This window comes from Schistocerca serialis, chromosome 2, assembly GCF_023864345.2.
Source record: "Schistocerca serialis cubense isolate TAMUIC-IGC-003099 chromosome 2, iqSchSeri2.2, whole genome shotgun sequence".
In the NCBI taxonomy this organism is placed as follows: Eukaryota; Metazoa; Arthropoda; class Insecta; order Orthoptera; family Acrididae; genus Schistocerca; species Schistocerca serialis.
The window spans coordinates 179,750,825-179,763,915 of NC_064639.1; positions in this window are offsets into that span (position 1 = coordinate 179,750,825).

Here is a 13,091-nt window from a genome sequence, read left to right on the forward strand (position 1 = left end):
TACCAAAGACAGATAAGGTTTGCCAACCGATCTGTAGCGCCTAGGCCTTCAACATCGGTGTCGAGAAGTTCGAGAAGTTGCACTGAACCACATGACCAGCAGAGTAACACACACACACACACACACACACACACACACACACTCACACCATTGTCGCCTAGGCCACTATGTAGAAACAAAATTTAGAATTTACGTAATGCTAACGGTATGCAAGGAAAATAGGATGAAGAGCTCATGAAATGCCAAGTTCTTATGTTTTGCTTTTCTTTCAAGGGATATCGAACCATCCTTGCATGAGCGAACCCACAGAACACACTGTGGAAAACGCGTTGTAATAGGGGTAAGTCTTAATGTCGGGAAGAAAATTAGTTAGGAAAAGAAAGAGCTAGCCGGAGATGACAATTAGGATACCATTATGAAGGTGTTTGTCTCGACGAAAAGGTCGTTCATCAATCGGGGAAAAGAGAAAACGTGGAAATCACTGATATGTGAAAGAAAAAGCTGCCTTGCGTTGCGACTGATACCTACCCAGCAACCTTGCACAGGGTAGTGATTTCAATGGAAAAAGGAACGTGAGAGAGTAAAACAATAAATGTAGTGTAAAAGAAATAGTGTAATAATAGTACATTAAGTTAAGAGACGTAACTGGGACGAAACTGATGCTTAAGACAATTAATGTAGCGCTATTGCTAGAGAACAGTCAGCCCAAGGACTTCATCAGCCTAAGTAAAGGAATTACACTCCTGGAAATGGAAAAAAGAACACATTGACACCGGTGTGTCAGACCCACCATACTTGCTCCGGACACTGCGAGAGGGCTGTACAAGCAATGATCACACGCACGGCACAGCGGACACACCAGGAACCGCGGTGTTGGCCGTCGAATGGCGCTAGCTGCGCAGCATTTGTGCACCGCCGCCGTCAGTGTCAGCCAGTTTGCCGTGGCATACGGAGCTCCATCGCAGTCTTTAACACTGGTAGCATGCCGCGACAGCGTGGACGTGAACCGTATGTGCAGTTGACGGACTTTGAGCGAGGGCGTATAGTGGGCATGCGGGAGGCCGGGTGGACGTACCGCCGAATTGCTCAACACGTGGGGCGTGAGGTCTCCACAGTACATCGATGTTGTCGCCAGTGGTCGGCGGAAGGTGCACGTGCCCGTCGACCTGGGACCGGACCGCAGCGACGCACGGATGCACGCCAAGACCGTAGGATCCTACGCAGTGCCGTAGGGGACCGCACCGCCACTTCCCAGCAAATTAGGGACACTGTTGCTCCTGGGGTATCGGCGAGGACCATTCGCAACCGTCTCCATGAAGCTGGGCTACGGTCCCGCGCACCGTTAGGCCGTCTTCCGCTCACGCCCCAACATCGCGCAGCCCGCCTCCAGTGGTGTCGCGACAGGCGTGAATGGAGGGACGAATGGAGACGTGTCGTCTTCAGCGATGAGAGTCGCTTCTGCCTTGGTGCCAATGATGGTCGTATGCGTGTTTGGCAATCAGGACTGCATACGATCGAGGCACACAGGGCCAACACCCGGCATCATGGTGTGGGGAGCGATCTCCTACACTGGCCGTACACCACTGGTGATCGTCGAGGGGACACTGAATAGTGCACGGTACATCCAAACCGTCGTCGAACCCATCGTTCTACCATTCCTAGACCGGCAAGGGAACTTGCTGTTCCAACAGGACAATGCACGTCCGCATGTATCCCGTGCCACCCAACGTGCTCTAGAAGGTGTAAGTCAACTACCCTGACCAGCAAGATCTCCGGAACTGTCCCCCATTGAGCATGTTTGGGACTGGATGAAGCGTCGTCTCACGCGGTCTGCAGGTCCAGCACGAACGCTGGTCCAACTGAGGCGCCAGGTGGAAATGGCACGGCAAGTCGTTCCACAGGACTACATCCAGCATCTCTACGATCGTCTCCATGGGAGAATAGGAGCCTGCATTGCTGCGAAAGGTGGATATACACTGTACTAGTGCCGACATTGTGCATGCTCTGTTGCCTGTGTCTATGTGCCTGTGGTTCTGTCAGTGTGATCATGTGATGTATCTGACCCCAGGAATGTGTCAATAAAGTTCCCCCTTCCTGGGACAATGAATTCACGGTGTTCTTATTTCAATTTCCAGGAGTGTATGTTACCTTAAGATACTGTACCAGTGCTGGACCTTGAAAACTGAAGTGACATCAACGAGACCGCAGTTCTGGTGAGGTGAGTAGATAATATGATATGATTAATATGTATGTATTTGTGTGACGCCTGAAGAGTATGAGAGGCTGTTACTCAAAAGGGCCACTGTAGCTCGTGTGTAGCAGGCTACTACCTCAGAAAACGCCGATAACACATGTCCCCCCAGCGTGTTTAAACTATTAACCGGATGTCACCTTACAAAGGGGCGACAAATGATGGCAAGCGCAGGCCTCTCATAGTCTCGGTCCAGTGGGGAACAAAGGTTTGAGTCACTGCAGTGGTGTTTCAGAGCCACAGACAAAAGGCTGTCGCTCCTGTCGTTCGTGCGTGATCAGTGCAGGGGTGACGCGGAAGGCAGTGACCGCTCCCTGGGTCACTCAAATACGAGCTCGTAGCTGACGAATCCGCTCGCCGACTAACCCATCCCGCGGATGATGCCGTAGTCAACAGTAGGACGCTCCCCTGCGTTTACCTGACCGGGTGTTGCGAGTGCCAATATTTAGTGTAAACCTAAGGGGCCAGTAGAACCCTTGTCCATTGATTCGGCCAATAAGCTAACGCTTTTACGTAATGTAGTTATCTGTCAGCACTTACAGCACTGGAAAATGTTCTCCACGCGAAGGGTCCCTCTTCAGTCATACTGTCCCCCCTCTGTCGATGAAATTAAGATTTGAAAAAATAATGGGACAGTATTGAGAAAAAATTGTATTTAGGCTAATGAATTATATTGTAATATTTTTGTGCAGAGGTAGTCCTGCCAGGAACTATTCTTAAAAAAATTCCATAAAAATGCCTTAATTCTGTTGTTTAGGTGTGTCTTGTTGTTATGTACTGGACTCGAAGGGGCCTCTGTTTTCTTTCAGAGCAGCAATTTCCCAAATCAGATCCTTGAGGGGGCAGCGGTAACGCAGCGACTTTTTCCAGCACAAAACGCACGTGGCAAGGCGACAGAATATGTCCAGACCAGTCCTCACACACAGGAAGAGAGAGTAATAAAATTGATCATTTTATTCTGATCGCAGATTCTAACTCCAAATAAAATGCCGAGTAACCTGAGACATAGTTCAGATGAGTCGATTGATATGTTAAAAAAATTATCAAACTTAATTACAGAATTGATACGGCTAAATTAATCTTCCCAAGCCCACAGGCACCAACGAGATATTGTCTAGATAGACGACCACCGGTTGGAGATGGAAGCAGTAATATAACATTCCCTGTTCTATTAATATAGGGATCGCCCAAGATAGCGAAATATAGCTTGTTTTTTGGACATTATTCTAAATCGTCGTTGAAGCCAAGCGCTGGCGGAAGCACACACAGTTCCTCCGCATTCTGAGAATTCGCGCCGCTTCCAGCTACCCAACTCGGCCACTCCAGGAGGCCAGGACATTGAATAATTTGGGGAGCAGCTCTCCAGCATATTCTGTTGCAGTTTATACAGAGGTCAACATCGCCTAGTTCACTGTACGGTAGTTGCCGTCATTTGGTGGCTAGTATTACCCATTCCCTTGGGAACAGCCAAGGCTAGTCGTTCGCGAACCCCTCGAAGTGTTTAGAGTTACTAAGCACATCGCATTTACAATGGTTGCTACTGTACTACTTCTACCTCTGCTCTGAAAGGTACTGTTGCTGCAGATCGACATGTAGCGTGGAGAGATGTTTTGGCCGACCCCTGTTGTCGTCATCGTAAGTGTGATCCATGGTTATTATCTTTTGTTAAATCGGTACCTGTTATTTCATTTCAGTGCTATACCGGAGGTTAGTTTTTATTCTGAAGATGGTTTTGTTGTGTGAACTTGTGTACTTTAAATTTCTCCTGTAGCATGTCCATTGCTCGCCCAGCAGCTGCATCCTGTTGTAACCTCCCCACAAAATAAAATAAATAATATGAATATGATTCTGTTTTAGTGTAAGCTCGCCACAAAATTCTTTCTCATTTGTAACCTCCCTACAAAATTCGTTCTCACATTAACCTCCACACAAAATTCTTTCTGATTTAATCTAAGCTCAAAATTCATTCACATTTAGCGTAACCTCGAAAACAGAAAAATTCCTAAACCTCTCAACAGTAAAAATTCTAATTATGTCGTTCACATTCAGTGTAACGTCCCAATAAAAAAATAAATTCAGTAACCTGGTAATAAAACAATGTAACTAACCTCTCAATTCAATTGTAGGTCACTTATGACTTTTCAATAATTCACTGTGAATTTAACCTGGTAAATTTTGGACTACAGCAGTGCTGCGTCATGGCCCTGAAAGATCATTCTGAATAAAAAAAAGAAAAATTCTTAACTCAATGAAGTCGCCGGATATATCTGCTCTTACAATAAATTTTTCCGGCACAGCTCTATGCAATGCTGGCCGACTTATCTGTCATTTATGAAAGGAAGCAACTGATTTTTCTATTGCAATAATCGGGATGATCACGGATGGGAGAAATTAGTAAATTCTTTAAATTGAAGTGAATGGTTGTTAAAAGTTACTTTTTATGAGGAAGATAATTATCACGAGAGTTTTAAAACATTTACATGCGACTTGAGATAACATTACTCCACATGCGCGAGGCTGCTTTTTACCTTATACAATAATACTCAGGCTCCGACATCGCTGCACAGCGACCAGGCCAGCCAACACGATACACCAGACCAGACCAGAGCAGACTCCAGACTAGCAACAACTTACTGCTACAGCTACACAGCTCCTACTGCAGTCAACACTGCTCTCTGGTCAGAGACCTTGCATATCGCAAGCAGCTCATGAGCAATACATCGAAATTACATCTGCTCGGACCTCTAATACATCGAAATTACATCTGCTCGGACCTCTTACATAACCCTCCACTGGGGGGGGGGGGGGGGGGGGCAAATATTTGGCAGCGATGGTGAGTCAATTGGACTTGCCATGAGCAACAAATTTTTCTAAAATCTACATAATTAACTAAGTTTACAGTCACAGAGTATATACATATATATATAAGAGCAGAACATGAAATGAAATAGAGTGCAGATGCACTGAGTACAGAACATATCAAGCAATGACAAAATGTATATGCAATGAGTACAAAACATACTGATAAATGACATAAAGTGCACACGCACTGTATATATCTCTACCATTCTACAAGAACTAGGATACGCAATGAGTACAAAACATATTAACAAATGACATAAAGTGCACACGCACTGTATATTTTTTTAACCATTTTATAAGAACTAGGAAAGGAAAGGGAAGGATTGCATCATGGTTGCAGCACAGTAGGTTGCACGTAGCTGCACTGAAAGTTCATATCTTTCTACAGAAGCACAACACCAAGTGAGACAATCTGAAGTTCTCTTCCCTGAAGTATTAATCAGTGTAGCCAAGACACTGAAATGTCGTATTAATATTCAATGTTATCATTTTGGTGGTATATTAGGTACACCAAACAGTGGGACCATAATAACATCTCCATCGTTCAAGGTGGTGGACAGCATGACGTGTCAACACCACATTCCTGCAGAATCGATACTTTTTCACCAACGTAGAATTAGTGCAAAATCCAAATATAGTGCTCCACGATCATGAGGATGGAGAGGACAAACGGATATTGCAGTAATTTCTGGTAATTAGGTCAGAAGGTGAAGGACAGTAAGTCTTACACTAGTCTATCAACCGATTTGAGTAATTGTTGGCACTCATTGCCTAGTTACTAAACATTTCTGTACTATGTATGGAGTATTACAGAACATTATTCATAAGTCATCTAATTACAGTAAATATTGGCACTCATTGGCCAGTTACAAAACATTTTTATGCATTGTTCAGAAGTCATCATTTATAGAGTATAACAAAAATATTATTTACAGAAATTATTGGCATAGCATTTATGCATTATTACAAAACATCATTCAGTATTACTCAGAACTCATCATTCAAGTGATATAGGACATATTTAAAATGTAACACACTGTAACTATTACTCAAGGTCTGTGGTCCAATAATACATATATATATAATGGTTTCAATACATCTGACAAATCTGCACTATATTTAGTACTATAAATATCTCTTAAACTAGTAGCATTATTTGGGACTGGTAATACATTTTTTTTGTGCTAGTAATGCATTGTGTTGGAATCAATAATTAAATGCTGGGGCATGAAAATATTTGCTTTTGATTTATTGCTGCAAATAACGATTAATAACGTCATTTGTAATGAGTCAGCTGTTGCAAGGTTATGAAACAAGTAGAGTATATGTGATCACATTCATGAATCACACACACAAATGGGTAAAAAAAATGTAAGTACTAGAACAGGTTTAATGACTAACTGCTTATAGCACATTAATTTCATGAATAGCTTCTCCTGGAGAAAATACAAAATGGATTATTCAGCTGAAAGAAGAAATGCATATTATGCTGAAAAGTAGTGAACTTCGAATTAACAGGTAATAAAACATGTACTCAATATGTATGTACTCTAGCTTCCAAAACATTCAGTCATTATACCATGCGATATAAGACATACTGCCAAAACGAACTGCAACAAATTCTTAAATAACTACATAGCATCTCTTATCTAACAGTAAATATAAAAACTTCATCATTATCCTCATCTGCAAAGAAAACTTCATTATTCATATTACCATAACTTCATTACTATCATCACCTGCAAAGAAAAACCTCATTATTCATATTAGCATATTCTTCATATAACTATTCATCATCATTCATTATCATCTGCAATAAAGGACACTTCATTATTCATTATTCATATTAACATTTACTCATACAACTATTCATAGTATAGAGTTTCTTATTTCTAGCATATTTCATCACTAAAATTAAGATGTGTAGTTCTGTCTGACAGCCTGCATCAATCGCCTCGTATTCTGAAAGAAAAATAATTAGTTAAGACTGCTATCATACATGTGTATAGTATATTCTTGTTAATGCTTGTTAATTCTGATCCATTTACTCTTCATGACGAGGTATTGCATTTTATTTCGTTCATTCCGAAGGTGAAATTCCCATTTCATAGTAATCCACTGTGGTTTGTTTAAGTTATTTCTTTTACACGTTATTGCTTTCTGAAAATGATGAATAAGGATTAATATCTTGCATTTAAATCATATACCCATTAAATAAAAACTTGTTTCTAGTGATATAATTAAGCATACAGCATAGCATGACAGAAAATGTTTTATGTCAAAAACATAGAGAGTGTTCAGGTGCAAAAAATGTACACACAGTCTCATAATGCAGTAGCCAAAAGTGTAGAATAGTCAAGATATTGAGATATCATAAGGAAAAACATTAAAGTCAACTGGTGTTTGTTATATCTTAAATATTTCGTAGTGCATACAAACAAAACAGGAAAACAATCATACATACACGAAAAATGGAAAATGTACACGGTCTGATATATAACGATAAGAAAATCGACCTGCTAACCATACCTTGCCGGGCACTTGCTAAGAAAAAATTTTATAATCATCAGTAAGTAGTCACATAGATAGAATCGAATAATTGGTCATAAAATACGTAAGTTTATCTGGAAAAATGTGCACGGTCTGATGTGTAACGACAAGAAAAGCGACCTGCTAACCTTACCTTGCCGGGCACTTGCCAAGAAAAAATATGATAATCATCAGTAATTGTTCATATAAATATAATTGCATAAGTGGTCATATAAAAATCAGAAAATGGCATTACAGTGTGATAAATCGTAAAGTATGTTCATTCAATAAAGTGCTTAATCCTGGAGACATGGTGATTGCCTTTACTTTTTCTGGTTCTCAGAGTTTCGATGTGTACTACATTGGGGTGAGGAATGCTGCGAATTCTGTATGGACCTGCATATAGAAGCTCAAATTTACTGCGTCTACTCTTTCCTCTGTTGGATAAATAATGTGTGCGTACTAATATCTTCTGTCCAATGTGAAAGTCACGGCGTGTACAAACCTGTTTTTGCTGTCTTCTCCGGCGCTCTGCGGCACGTTTGATGTTGTTCAGCGCAATGTCAATTATTTCATGGTGTCGTAGTCGACGATATTTAGGAAAGGATACTAATTCTTTAATTTTGTTAGGTGGTTCAACATTTTTCAATATAACAGTCGGAGATAGCATAGTAGATTCATTTGGTATTGAGTTAATTACATCCTGGAATGACAGTATGTGTGTATGCCAATCAATATGTTTTTTATGGCAGTATATTCTACATAGTTTACCAATTTCTTTCATAAGTCGTTCACAAGGGTTCGAAGAAGCGTGATACTTGGATATATAAATCGGAGAAATGTTTCTTGCTCGTAACATACGTGTCCATATAGCAGATCGAAATTGTTGTCCATTGTCGGAAATTACTTTCAATACATGCCCTACAAGAAATAAAAAAATGTTTTATAAATGCATTCGAAACAGATTTAGCAGTAGCTTTGCGTAACGGAGTGAAGGTAACAAATTTTGAAGTGAGTTCAACAGTGACAAAGATGTAGCAAAAACCTCTATTAGAGCTTGGAATCGGACCAAAAATGTCTACAGCGGCCATGTTAACAGGTACAATGGGATGTAACGGAAGAATATGTGAAGTCGTGTCTGACTTAGCTCTCTGGCAGATTTTACATGATGCTAAAACTCGTCGAATTCGTTTCTCCATGTTGGCAAAATAACAGTTCTGTCTCAGTATAAGAAAACATTTTCTGGCTCCGTAATGTGCGTAACTTAAATGAGTATACCAAATTAATTTGTTAACCAGTTCGTCACGAATGCATAGTAACCAATTGTTGCTGTCAGGGTCAGAGCGGCGAAACAGAGTGTTATTGGGTACAGTCTAATGGTTTCTGATGGTAACATTATTCCTATCTTGCCAAAGGTGTTTAATTTCTTTCCATACGTTGTCTTTGCTCTGTTCTTGTGCTATGTCTCGTAATGACGCCGAAATGAAATTTTCAAATGCAACTTGTTGAATGTGCATGACGCTGAAATTTGCTTGGCAGAAGTTGGTTGCGATGTCTTGCTGATTGTTGCTGAGAGAACGGGATAGTGCGTCTGCTACAACATTTTGTGTACCGGGAATGTGAACGATTGTAAAATTAAATTCCTATAAATAAAGTTTCCATCTGCTTAACCTGTCGTGTGTAAATTTTGCGGAAAGTAAAAACTGTATAGCTCTACGATCTGTGTAAACGGTAGTGTGTCTTCCACAAAGAAAATGCCTGAATGTCGTAAATGCCCATACAACACATAATGTTTCAAGTTCTGTAACAGAATAATTGCGTTCAGCAGGTGACAGAATGCGACTCGCAAAGGCGACGTTTTTAATTACTGTAGTACCGTCTTCTTCAATTTCCTGATAAATGTGTACGCCTAAAGCGGTGTTAGAACTGTCGGTGGCAATGGAAAAATTTCTAGTAAGATCTGGATGAGATAAAAGAGGTGCACTCAACAAGGCATGTTTCAAATAACATTTTCGTGAACAAGATTCTGTGTATCTGAAGTATTGCTTACGTTGCTGGAAGATGCAACCTGTACTGTATCTAGTCAAATTCTTTCTGACGTGCTGTTATTTGCGGGAGTATGCTGTGGCATTTCAACTATTTGTACTGTTCTGTTACTTCGTCCTGACGTATTAGGTGCGGGATGATACCTACTGTCTGGTTCATTCATTATAATTTGCTGTGGTTGATTACGCTGCTCGTAAGACCGACTGTTATTAAATGTATGCTGAAAATTGTGCTCATTACTTTTACGTCTGTCATGATAGTCATTGCTATACGGCGCATTGCGATATGAGTTGAAATGGTGTGTCTTCTGTACGTAGTTATTTCCTTGTTGCTGTGCGCTACTATTTGGCGGAGCCGACGCTATACGTGTAGGCGGCGGAACATTAAAGCTTGGTTGACCTTGCAGTCTACATTGTTGGTTAGGTATGCTAACCGACTGGTTTTGTTGATGTTGGGGGGGAAAACCTCTATTGTTACCAAAATTTGGTTCCTGTTGCTGATAATTTTACACATACTGATGATTACACTTCTGTCTTTCATTAAAATTACGCTGGTAGTTCTGGAGTGCCTAATGAAAATTGTCACTTTCGGGTAAAACTTGTCGTATCAGGTTTTCTTTAGTCATACGTAATCCGAGATAGATCGATAGTTGAAGAGCTGTTTTGATAGATATAAAGGATAGTAAAAGAGAAGGCAGCAGTGCAGAAAACTAAAGATGAAATAGCACTACTACGGCTCGGGGCCCTGTGCACGCTACGGCACATATTCATCGAAGCGTAATGAATCCCCTGAGGTCACTTACGCGCTGCAAATAAATTTTGGTTTCTGTGTTACAGGCAATGCCAGTGAAAATTCAAAAGCAAGTTGTTGTATCCAATCCAATTCTAGTTTCTGCATTACAGGCCAAGCTGATGAAAATACAAAAGCAAATTGTCGTATCCAGGCCAAAGGATGTATTTGTCTTCTGTCATTTTTAAATACCTTAAGTTTTTTTAAGGATAAAAATTGCTTATAATCAACGTTATCGTCTCTGAATGTGTGAACAGGCTCAGGATTGCATGTGAATCTATTTATCTGTGTCTGTTCGGATTCTACGTCACGTAGTCTCTGTAAATTACCTAAGTTTTACTGGCTGTGTGAGTGTGACAAATGTTCGGAATTTGGCGTATGCTGTGACGTGTTAGTGACTGAAACATTTTTCATTTCTGTCACTTTAAAACGTTCGTCTATTTGGCTGATCTGTTGTTCAAATTTCTTATCGACTTCCTCATCCAGAGTGCGTGAAACTTCTGCTGACATTAATTTAAACTCGTCGCGTAACTGTGTTGCGTTTTCAGAACGTTGTTTAGCGACCGCACTACTTTCATCTCTAAGTGATTCTGTTGCGGCTGCATGTTTATTACTTAATTCTTGTGCAACAATTCTAATTTCTTCACTACTGTTGCTAGCACAAGCCTTAATTTCCTCACATAATTGTCCTTTAGTATAATGGTGTTGCACAGTAACGGCTCATTAAGATTGTCGTGTCTTTTATTCGTCTGTTTGAAACTTTCATTAATTTGTTTGATCGACCTGTCATATTTTTCATTGAGTTGTTTGTCTAGTTTTTCACTGAGTTGTTTGATATAGTCGTCGTGTTTTTCATTGAGTTAAAGTAATAATGCGATAACTTGATCCCAGCCAAAATTAGCGACTCTATTTTCTATGTTATGTGTTGGTGTATCTACATTTGTCACGTTTTGTGTAACCATTTGGTCATTTTCTGATTCTTGAAAAGGTTCGCCAATTGGATGTGCACTGTTGGTCACTACACCGGACCAAATAAATCTGACATATTCTGTATACACTGTTCATTTTCGTTAGAAACATTTATCTGTTCGATACGTAAATTTTGCAAACCGGGTATGACAAACTGGAGAGCGTTCATTGTAACGGAACGTGCCGCGTCATCAATTGTTACATTTACTGTGGACATAATTGAATTTGTTTGTTCATCATTAGGATCAAAATCATTGCTAGTGGTCGGTACGCACTGATTATCAGTAATTAGAGGATTATCGCTATTACACTGAGTGTCGCAAGTATTATCGGTCAAATTATTCGAGTCGGCTATTTCACTCATTGCACATCGCGATGTACTGTTAACAGTTTTTCACGGCATTTTTCACAAATCAAAATGAAGCACAAAATGAAACAAAGTCAAAGCAAAAATGGAACAAATACAATTACAACAAAGAGCAATAAATTGCCGATGATCTGTGAAAAAAAGTGACAAATTAGTAAATGCGTTGCGCCAGATGCAAACTACATTTAAGTAAATAAGAGCAGATATATGACTACTTCTCAGAGATTCACAAAGATATACGATCCTGGCCAGTTGTCGCCAAGTGTAACCTCCCCACAAAAATAAAATAAATAATATATGATTCTAATTTAGTGTAACCTCCCTACAAAATTCTTTCTCATTTGTAACCTCCCTACAAAGTTCGTTCTCACATTAATCTCCACACAAAATTCTTTCTGATTTCCTAAACCTATCAACAGTAAAAATTCTAATTATGTCGTTCACATTCAGTGTAACGTCCCAATAAAAAAATAAATTCAGTAACCTGGTAATAAAACAATGTAACTAACCTCTCAATTCAATTGTAGGTCACTTATGACTTTTCAATAATTCACTGTGAATTTAACCTGGTAAATTTTGTACTACAGCAGTGCTGCGTCATGGCCCTGAAAGATCATTCTGAATAAAGAAAGCAAAAATTCTTAACTCAATGAAGTCGCCAGATATATCTGCTCTTACAATAAATTTTTCCGGCACAGCTCTGTGCAATGCTGGCCGACCTATCTGTCATTTATGAAAGGAAGCAACTGATTTTTCTATTGCAATAACCGGGATGATCATGGATGGGAGAAATTAGTAAATTCTTTAAATTGAAATGAATGGTTGTTAAAAGTTACTTTTTATGAGAAAGATTATTACTACGAGAGTTTTAAAAAATTTACATGCGACTTGAGATAACATTTCTCCACATGCGCGAGGCTGCTTTTTACCTTATACAATAATACTCAGGCTCCGACATCGCTGCACCGCGACCGGGCCAGCCAACACGATACACCATACCAGACCAGAGCAGACTCCAGACTAGCAACAATTTACTGCTACAGCTACACAGCTCCTACTGCAGTCAACACTGCTCTCTGGTCAGAGACCTTGCATATCGCAGGCAGCGCATGAGCAATACATCGAAATTACATCTGCTCGGATCTCTAATACATCGAAATTACATCTGCTCGGATCTCTTACACTGTGAGGGATAATTTATGTTAGCGTGTGAAAGGACTACCTCTCATTGAAGAGTTCATTGTTGAAAATAAGTTTCTCTAGATTATTACGATTTTC